We start from the raw sequence: 11,020 nt of genomic DNA on the forward strand, positions 1-11,020 counted from the left end.
AAGAGTAAAACACAGAAACTATTCCAACATCTGGAGATTAAACAATATGCTATTATGATGAATGGATAACAGAAGATATTAGGAAGGAAATTAAAAAATTCTTAGTGGTAAATGAGAACAAATAAACATCATTTCAAAATCTCTGGGACACTATGAAAGCAGTACTTAGAGGGAAATTTATTTCATGGAGCGCATTTAATAAAAGACGTAAAAGTCAACAAATAAACGACCTAACACTACAGCTCAAAGCCCTAGAAAAAGAAGAACAGAACAGACCAAAAGTAGTAGAAGACAGGAAATAGTTAAACTCAGAGCTGAAACCAATGAAATTGAAACAGAAGAAACAATACAAAAAATTGACAAAATAAATAGCTGGTTCTTCGAAAAAATAAACAAAATCGATAAACCTTTAGCCACACTAACAAAGAGAAGACGAGAGAAAACCAAATCACTAAAATTCGGAATGAACAAGGAAATATCACAACAGACAGGATTGAAATACAAAACATAATTAGAAGCTATTTTGAAAATCTATACTCCAACAAAATAGAAAATTTCGAAGACATCAACAGGTTTCTAGAGACATATGAATTGTCTAAACTGAACGAGGAGGACATAAACAATTTAAATAGACCAATTTCAAGTAGTGAAATAGAAGGAGTCATCAAAAGCCTACCAACAAAGAAAAGTCCGGGACCAGATGGGTTCTCAGCCAAGTTCTACAAAACCTTTAAAGAAGAGCTCATTCCAATACTTCTCAAAGTATTCCATAAAATAGAAGAGGAGGGAACCCTCCCAAACTCATTCTATGAAGCCAATATCACACTGATACCTAAACCAGACAGAGACTCATCAAGGAAAGAAAATTTCAGGCCAATATCCTTAATGAACATCGATGCAAAAATTCTCAACAAAATTTTAGCAAATCGCATACAAAAACATATTAAAAAGATTGTGCACCATGATCAAGTGGGCTTCATCCCAGGTATGCAAGGTTGGTTCAACATCAGGAAATCAATAAACGTAATTCACCATATTAATAGACTTAAAGTCAAGAATCACATGATTATTTCAATAGATGCAGAAAAAGCATTTGATAAAATACAGCACCCCTTCATGCTCAAAACACTAGAAAAAATAGGGATAGTGGGAACATTCCTTAACATTGTAAAGGCCATTTATGCTAAGCCCATGGCTAATATCATTCTAAATGGTGAAAAACTGAAAGCATTCCCCCTAAAAACTGGAACAAGGCAGGGATGCCCTCTTTCACCACTTCTATTCAACATCGTTCTTGAGACTCTGGCCAGAGTAATTAGACAAACCAAAGAAGTTAAAGGGATACGAATAGGAAAAGAAGAACTCAAACTATCCCTGTTAGCTGATGACATGATTATATATTTAGAGGAACCTGGAAATTCCACCAGAAAACTCTTAGAACTCATAAGTGAATTCAGTAAAGTAGCAGGTTACAAGATCAATGCCCATAAATCCAACGCATTTTTATACATAAGTGATGAATCTTCAGAAAGAGAAATTAGGAAAACTACCCCATTCAAAATAGCCTCGAAAAAAATAAAATACTTGGGAATCAATCTCACAAAAGAGGTGAAAGACCTCTACAATGAGAACTATACAACACTAAAGAAAGAAATTAAAGAACACCTTAGAAGATGGAAAGATCTTCCATGTTCTTGGATAGGAAGAATTAATATTGTCAAAATGGCCATACTACCTAAAGTGCTATACAAATTCAATGCAATTCCAATTAAAATCCCAATGACGTACCTTACAGAAATAGAGCAAACAATTATGAAATTCATCTGGAAGAATAAGAAACCCAGAATAGCTAAAGCAATCCTTGGCAGGAAGAGTGAAACAGGGGGTATTGCAATACCAGATCTTCAACTCTACTACAAAGCAATAGTAACAAAAACGGCATGGTATTGGTACCAAAATAGAAAGGTAGATCAATGGTACAGAATAGAGGACACGGACACAAACCCAAATAAATACAATTTTCTCATACTAGACAAAGGGGCCAAAAATATGCAATGGAGAAAAGATAGCCTCTTCAACAAATGGTGCTGGGAGAATTGGAAATCCATATGCAACAGAATGAAGCTAAACCCATATCTCTCACCATGCACGAAACTAAACTCAAAATGGATTAAGGACCTCAGAATCAGACCAGAGACCCTGCAGATTATAGAAGAAAAAGTAGGTCCAAATCTTCACCTTGTTGGTCTAGGATCAGACTTCCTTAACAGGACTCCCATAGCACAAGAAATAAAAGCTAGAATCAACCACTGGGATAGATTCAAACTAAAAAGCTTTCTCTCAGCAAAGGAAACTATCAGCAATGCGAAGAAAGAGCCTACAGAGTGGGAGAATATCTTTGCCAATCATACTTCAGATAGAGCACTAATCTCCAGAATCTATAAAGAACTCAAAAAACTCTACTCCAAGAATTCAAATAATCCAGTGGACAAATGGGCTAAGGAAATGAATAGACACTTCACAGAAGAAGATCTACAAGCAATCAACAAACATATGGAAAAATGTTCAACATCTCTAGTAATAAGAGAAATGCAAATCAAAACTACCCTAAAATTCCATCTCACCCCAATTAGAATGGCGATTATCAAGAATATGAGCAACAACAGGTGTTGGCGAGGATGTGGGGAGAAAGGTACACTCATACATTGCTGGTGGGGCTGCAAATTAGTGCAACCACTCTAGAAAGCAGTGTGGAGATTCCTTAGAAAACTTGGAATGGATCCTCCATTTGACCCAGCTATCCCACTCCTTGGCCTATACCCAAAGGACTTAAAATCAGCATACTACAGAGATACAGCCACATCAATGTTCATAGCTGCTCAATTCACAATAGCCAGACTGTGGAACCAACCTAGATGCCATTCAATTGATGAGTGGATAAAGAAACTGTGGTATATATATACAATGGAATATTACTCAGCCATAAAGAATGATAAAATTATGGCATTTGCAGGCAAATGGATGAAATTGGAGAATATCATGCTAAGTGAGATAAGCCAATCTCAAAAAGCCAAAGGACGAATGATATCGCTAATAAGTGGAGGATGACACAAAATGGGGGGGAGGGAAGGGTTAGTGTTAGGGTTAGAGTTAGGGTTAGGGAGGGGGGCAAGTATGGAGGAAGGAAGTACTGTATAGAGGGTAAAGAGGGGTGGGAAGGTGGGGGGGAAGGGAAAAAATAACAGAATGAATCAAACAACATTACTCTATGTAAATTTATGATTACACAAATGGTATGCCTTTACGCCATGTACAGAGAAACAACATGTATCCCATTTGTTTACAATAAAAAAAAAAAATTCAAGTCCCTCCTAAAATGTGATAATGTGCCCTCCATAAAAAAAAAAAAAAAGAAAAGAAAAGAAAGTTGCCCAAACAGAGAAGATGGTAAGAAATCATGAACAGAATCTTCAAGAACTATGGGACATCATGAAAAGACCAAATTTAAGAATTATCGGGATTGAGGAAGGCACAGAGATACAAACCAAAGGAATGAACAACCTATTCAATGAAATAATATCAGAAAATTTCCCAAATCTGAAGAATGAAATGGAAAGTCAAATACAAGAGGCTTACAGAACACCAAATGCACAGAATCACAACAGATCCACACCAAGGCACATTATAATGAAAATGCCTAACATTCAAAATTAAGATAGGATTTTGAAGGCCACAAGAGAAAAGCATCAGATTACATATAGGGGGAGACCAATATGGATAGCAGCCGACTTCTCAACCCAGACTCTAAAAGCTAGAAGGGCCTGGAACAACATATTTCAAGCTCTGAAAGAACATGGTTGCCAACCAAGAATCCTATACCCAGCAAAACTAACCTTCAGATTTGAAGATGAAATAAAATCCTTCCATGATAAACAGAAGTTAAAAGAATTTATAAATAGAAAGCCTGCTCTACAGAATGTTATCAACAAAATATTCCATGTGGAGGAAATGAAAAACAACAATGGAGGTCAGCAAAGGGAGGAACTACTTTAGAGAAAAACCACTCAAAGGAGAAAACAAGCCAACTTAAAAGCCAAAAATAAGCCAAATGACTGGGAATACAAATCATTTCTCAATAATAACCCTGAACGTTAATGGCCTAAACTCATCAATCCAAAGACATAGACTGGCAGAATGGATTAAAAAGAAAGACCCAAAAATATGCTGCTTGCAAGAGACTCATCTCATAGAAAAAGATATCCACAGACTAAAGGTGAAAGGATGGGAAAAAACCTACCATGCACATGGACTCAGTAAAAAAGCGGGGGTTTCCATCCTTATATCAGATAAAGTGGACTTCAAGCCAAAGATAGTCAGAAGGGGTAAAGAAGGACATTTCATCCTGCTTAAGGGAACCATAAATCAGGAAGACATAACGATAGTAAATATTTATGCCCCAAACAATGGTGCATCCCTGTACATCAAACAAATCCTTCTCAATTTCAAGAATCACATAGACCACAACACAATAATTCTGGGCGACTTTAACGCACCGCTGTCACCACTAGATAGATCTTCCAAACAAAATCCAACCAAAGAAATCATGGAACTCAATAACACAATCAATAACCTAGATTTAATAGACATATATAGAATATTCCATCCATCAACTAGCAGATTCACTTTCTTCTCAGCAGCACATGGAACCTTCTCGAAAATAGACCATATGTTATGCCACAAAGCAGCCCTTAGGAAATGCAAAAGAATAGAGATACTGCCTTGTGTTCTATCAGAACATAATGGACTGAGAGTAGAAACAAATGACAAAGTAAAAAAAGGAAATTACTCCAACACTTGGAGACTAAATAATATGCTATTGAATGAAACATGGATAACATAAAACATCAGGGAGGAGATTAAAAAATTCTTAGAGGTCAATGGGAATGATGACACAACGTATCAAAATCTCTGGGACACTATGAAAGCAGTACTAAGAGGAAAATTCATTGCATGGAGCACATTCCAGAAAAGAATGAAGAGTCAACAAGTAAATGACCTAACAATACAGCTCAAAGCCCTAGAAAAAGAAGAACAGAATAACAGCAAAAGTAGTAGAAGACAGGAAATAATTAAAATCAGTGCTGAAATCAATGAAATTGAAACAAAAGAAACTATTCAAAAAATTGACAAAACAAAAAGTTGGTTCTTTGAGAAAGTAAACAAAATAGATAAACCCTTAGCCACACTAACAAAGAGGAGGAGAGAGAAAACTCAAATTACTAAAATACATGATGCAAAAGGAAATATCACAACAGACACCACTGAGATACAGAACATAATGAGAAGCTACATTGAAAACCTGTATTCCAACAAACTAGAAAGTACTGAAGACATTGACAAATTTCTAGAGACATATGCTCCTCCCAAACTGAACCAGGAGGACATACATGATTTAAATATATCAATATCAAGCAATGAAATAGAAGAAGCCATTAAAAATCTAACATTCAAGAAAAGCCCAGAACCAGATGGATTCTCAGCTGAGTTCCACAAGACCTTCAAAGAAGAACTCATTCCAATAGTTCTCAAAGTATTCCAGGAAATAGAAAAGGAGGGTACCCTACCGAACTAATTCTATGAAACTAATGTCACCCTCATACCCAAACCAGGAAAAGACACATCAAGGAAAGAAAATTTTAGACCAATATCCTTGATGAATATAGATGCAAAGATCCTTAACAAAATATTGGCAAACCATATCCAAAAACATATTAAGAAAATTGTGCACCACGATCAAGTGGGGTTCATTCCTGGAATGCAAGGATGGTTCAACATTCATAAATCAATAAACGTAATCCATCATATCAATAGACTTGAGGATAAGAATCATATGGATATTTCAATTGATGCAGAAAAAGCATTTGACAATATACAACACCCCTTCATGCTGAAAACACTAGAAAAAATAGGGATAACAGGAACATACCTGAACATTGTAAAGGCTATTTATGCTAACCCCATGGCCAACATCATTCTTAATGGAGAAAAACTGAAACCTTTCCCTTTAAAAATGGGAACAAGACAGGGATGTCCTCTTTCACCACTTCTATTCAACATGGTCCTCGAAACTCTAGCCAGAGCAATTAGGCAGACTAAAGAAATTAAAGGGATACGAATAGGAAAAGAGGAACTTAAGCTGTCACTATTTGCGGATGACATGATTCTATATTTAGAGGATACAAAAACCTCCTCCAGAAAACTTCTAGAACTCATCAATAAATTCAGCAAAATAGCAGGCTATAAAATCAACACGCATAAATCTACAGCATTTTTATACGCAAGTGATGAAACAGCTGAAAGGGAAATGAGGAAAACAACTCCATTTGCAATAGCCTCAAAAAAAAAAAAAAATACTTGGGTATCAATCTAACCAACAAGGTAAAAGATCTCTACAATGAAAACTACAAAACACTGAAGAAAGAAATTAAGGAAGACCTTAGAAGATGGAAAGATCTCCCATGGTCTTGGATAGGCAGAATTAATATTGCCAAAATGGCCATACTACCAAAAGTGCTATACAGATTCAATGCAATTCCAATTAAAATCCCAGTGACGTACCTCACAGAAATAGAGCAAGCAATCATGAAATTCATCTGGAAGAATAAGAAACCCAGAATAGCTAAAGCAATCCTCAGTAGAAAGAGCGAAGCAGTGGGTATCGCAATCCCAGATCTTCAACTCTATTACAAAGCAATAGTAACAAAAACGGCATGATATTGGTACCAAAATAGACAGGTAGATCAATGGTACAGAATAGAGAACACGGACACAAACCCAAATAAATACAATTTTCTAATACTAGACAAAGGTGCCAAAAATATGCAATGGAGAAAAGATAGCCTCTTCAACAAATGGTGCTGGGAAAACTGGAAATCCATATGCAACATAATGAAACTAAACCCCTATCTCTCACCGTGCACAAAACTCAACTCACAATGCATCAAGGACCTTGAAATCAGACCAGAGACCCTGCATCTTATAGAAAAAAAAGTAGGTCCAAATCTTCACCTTGTTGGCTTAGGATCAGACTTCCTTGACAGGACTCCCATAGCACAAGAAATAAAAGCAAGAATCAATAACTGGGATAGATTCAAAGTAAATAGCTTTCTCTCAGCAAAGGAAACTATCAGGAATGCGAAGAGGGAGCCTACAGAGTGGGAGAATATCTTTGCCACTCATACTTCAAATAGAGCGCTAATTTCCAGAATCTATAAAGAACTCAAAAAACTCTACATCAAGAATACAAATAATCAATCAACAAATGGGCTAAGGAAATGAACAGACACTTCACAGAAGAAGATGTACAAGCAATCAACAGATATATGAAAAAATGTTCAACATCTTCAGTAATAAGAGAAATGCAAATCAAAACTACCCTAAAATTCCATCTCACCCCAATTAGAATGGCGATTATCAAGAACACAAGCAACAATAGGTGTTGGTGAGGATGTGGGGGAAAAGGTACACTCATACATTGCTGGTGGGGTTGCAAATTAGTACAGCCACTCTGGAAAGCAGTATGGAGATTCCTCAGAAAGCTTGGAATGGAACCACCATTTGACCCAGCTATCCCACTCCTTGGCCTATACCCAAAGGATTAAAATCTGCATACTACAGAGATACAGCCACATCAATGTTCATAGCTGCTCAATTCACAATAGCCAGACTGTGGAACCAACCTAGATGCCCTTCAGTTGATGAATGGATAAAGAAAGTGTGGCATATATATACAATGGAATATTACTCCGCCATAAAGAATGATAAAATTATGGCATTTGCAGGCATGGATGAAATTGGAGGATATCATGCTAAGTGAGATAAGCCAATTTCAAAAAACTAAAGGACGAATGATCTCGCTGATAAGCGGATGATGACACTTAATGGGGGGTGGGAAGGGGACAAGAATGGAGGAAGGTAGGACTGTATAGAGGGAAAAGAGAGGTGTGAGGGGTGGGGGGGAAGGAAAAAAATAACAGAATGAATCAAACATCATTACTCTATGTAAATATATGAATATGCAAATGGTATGCTATTACTCCATGTACAAACTGAAACAACATGTATCCCATTTGTTTACAATAAAAATAAATTTTAAAAAATTGGTGTGTATACAATTACGGTTGAGCAACTGTTAGAGTATTGTACTATGTTACAGAGTCTACATTTTTCTTTAAAAGCTAAATTTGGTGAGATAAAAGTGTCAAGGTAATTGTGAAATGGTCACTAGTTGTATATTAAATGTGTTCATATTTTTCAGGTATACAAGTTTTTAAAGCAGGGAATTTATCAAGTGCTGCTATTCTCCAGAATAAACTTGTCTGTAATGGTAATCTTAAACTTAAGGAGTACATTTTATTGGGGATTTATTTTTATCATTTAATATTCTATTATGGGACCTATTATCAATAAGATATATGTAAAATTGGTTACTTGTTTCACTGAGATAAAAATTTAAATGTAAATGTATATCTAAGAGTTAGTGACAGCCTGATTTGTTTAAAGGTTCATATAGTAGAAGGTGAAAGCATTTTGCTACACAAAAGAAAACTTAAAAGCTCTCTCAACCTTTCTTTGATTGATTCCTGTTTTGGATATAATGTTAGACTGTGTTAACTAATGTTCATATAGATTCAGGAATCAATATATGTAAACTTCTTAAAATGACATTTAATAAAGAGTGTAATGTGCAATAGCAAAAATGGGACAACGATGACTGAGATTGGGGTCTCTGACCACATGACTGTAGCATGCCTGGTGCCTGGAAGTGTTCCTGTGTAGGAGCACAAGATGCCTAACTGCTGTGGCAGTACCCTCTCTGGGGAAGCTCTGTACAGGAGTCCTGTCAGCTCTTACATTGATCTCAGGCACACAGCTCTTGGGCAGAAAAAAATTGTTTTGCTAGATAATCAGTGTTTCATCAGCTCCCTTCTCTAGTTCCTGCCCACCTTACAGTAACTTTGGACAGTGGACTTCTTTGAGAGCTACACAGAGTTCCTAACATTGCACTTTGCAGTTTTGGAAAAAGTTACATAGATGTTCTAGTCTCTGTAACTCTCCTGAAAACAAAGAATAATGCTTACATAATCTTTAACCTAATAATAAGACATGTATAAAGATTGCTAACATAACTCTTTAGATCTGCATCTCCATCAGAGAACAGAGCTCCATCTGATCTCAGCTTAATCTTCAAAATCTGTGTTTATAAACCTTTATTTTCTAATACTCCTTTGCCCCTCACTGAACATGAAAATTTGGTCATGCTGGTCATGGCAAAAGGGGCAAAAATTAGCTTCAGTATTAGAACATTTTACTTAAGATTTGCGAAGAGCCCTGCCTTACCTGAGATAAGGCTCTGCCTCACCCTGCTGCATTTTAGAGTGACTCCAAAATAAGTCAGACTTCAGCTTATTTAAAATTATAAGTCAGAAGATTGGTTTTTGTTGTAAAATTACTATGATCTCAAACAGGGGATATAATGTGGTTCTCAGTCAAAATTCAAGATAGCTATTATACAAGCTGAATGTTTTTACTCTTGCTAATTTCATTTTGTAAAACTGTTACCTGTTACTGTTTTGCAGAAGTAGCTGCTTCCAGAACATACAACCTAGGTAACTTGTGATAAAAAGCCATCACCTATAGAACAGATAGTGGTAACTTCCAGTACTAATACAGACTCCAGTTAGATAAAAGGGTAAATAACTGTAAAGTTATGGACATTAAAGTTAAAGCCCAGTACTCTTACTTTATGACTGGTGAGACTGGCTTGCTGGATGATTAAGATCAAACTTAGAAATTGGAATTAAATACAGAGGCCAAGAAAAAACAGTATCTTGCCCTCAAAGTCAGCCTGAACCCAGGGAATAAGGGGACTTCTCTAAAGAGCGCTGCAAATCTGGGTCACACAACCTCCTGATCAAGGAGATTGTTGAGACTAGAGGATGAAAAATCACTCAGTGCATCTGCTGCAGAGGAGGGTCATGGAAAAAGGGAGACATCCCTTGATGCTTCCAAAGGAAGCCACCTCATCAAGAGACCCTGCCTAACCAATGACACTGATGGAGCTAAGAAGCTGCTCTTAAGTTCTCTACAAGTGACCCCTGTGGGAACTCAGCTGACTTTTTAACAAGACAGAAACCAGGTCAATTTGACCAGATTGATCTTAGACATCCAGCAAAACAGTTAAAACCAAACTATAGCCATTCTTGGGCATTTAAAAGAAATAATAGTTAAATGTAACTTAAGATATACACTTGTATTAGCCCACTAGAATAAAGACTGGAAGCTACAAATGAAAGAAAGATTCTTTAGCAAATGTGTCTGATAACTATCAAGAGAAACTGCCAGAGTCAGAAGTTTTTTAGTCAGTTTAAGGCCTGCAGATCTTCCTAAGCTACACAGGTAGACTTAATCTATGTTTGCTAGTATGATTACCTAGCCCTAAGTAACAGAAGTATAGAGATCTCTACTAAACACAGGTTATACCAATAAAGGGATATTTTACAAAAATCAGATGACATTAAGTAGCTTAACTGTATTTTCTGGGGACATCTATGACATTAAGAGTTAAATGTTGTGTTTACATTCCTGATAACCTGGACAATGTTAAAGTCCCCAAATAAAGGCCTTGTCCTCTCCAGCCTTTGCTAAGCCTAGTTATGGGAACAATTTCTCAGTTCTTCCACCTCCTGGTGAGAGATTGACTTCTGTCATTTTCATGATACTCAGTGGCATGTTTCAGATGCTGCAACATTTATTTTGTACTAATCTCATTTCAGTATTCATGTCTTTTTGTTCTTCTCTCATAGAAGCACTCACCCCCAGATGACTTCACAACCTGCTCTTTCCCAGCCAGACTTCTACCTTGGACTCCTCAATTGACCCAATTTTTAAAAAAGGGAACTCCAAACTGCTTGCCCCACGCTGCCCCCTTTCAGCTTTGAAGCAGGCAGAATGATCAGCA

General features: G+C 36.6%; 1 long non-coding RNA gene across 1 annotated transcript in view; it reads left to right on the top strand.

Annotated features, from left to right (window-relative positions):
- The window catches only part of LOC306650734, a 1,184,502-nt gene extending 1,173,983 nt beyond the window's left edge, over positions 1 to 10,519 (top strand). The window contains exon 2 of the long non-coding RNA XR_013760993.1: positions 10,414 to 10,519. This is a non-coding gene — a long non-coding RNA (uncharacterized lncRNA). The remainder of the gene's footprint in view (positions 1 to 10,413) is intronic.
- The last annotated feature ends 501 nt before the right edge of the window (positions 10,520 to 11,020 follow it).

This window comes from Sciurus vulgaris (assembly GCF_902686455.1).
Source record: "Sciurus vulgaris genome assembly, chromosome: X".
NCBI classification, from domain to species: Eukaryota; Metazoa; Chordata; class Mammalia; order Rodentia; family Sciuridae; genus Sciurus; species Sciurus vulgaris.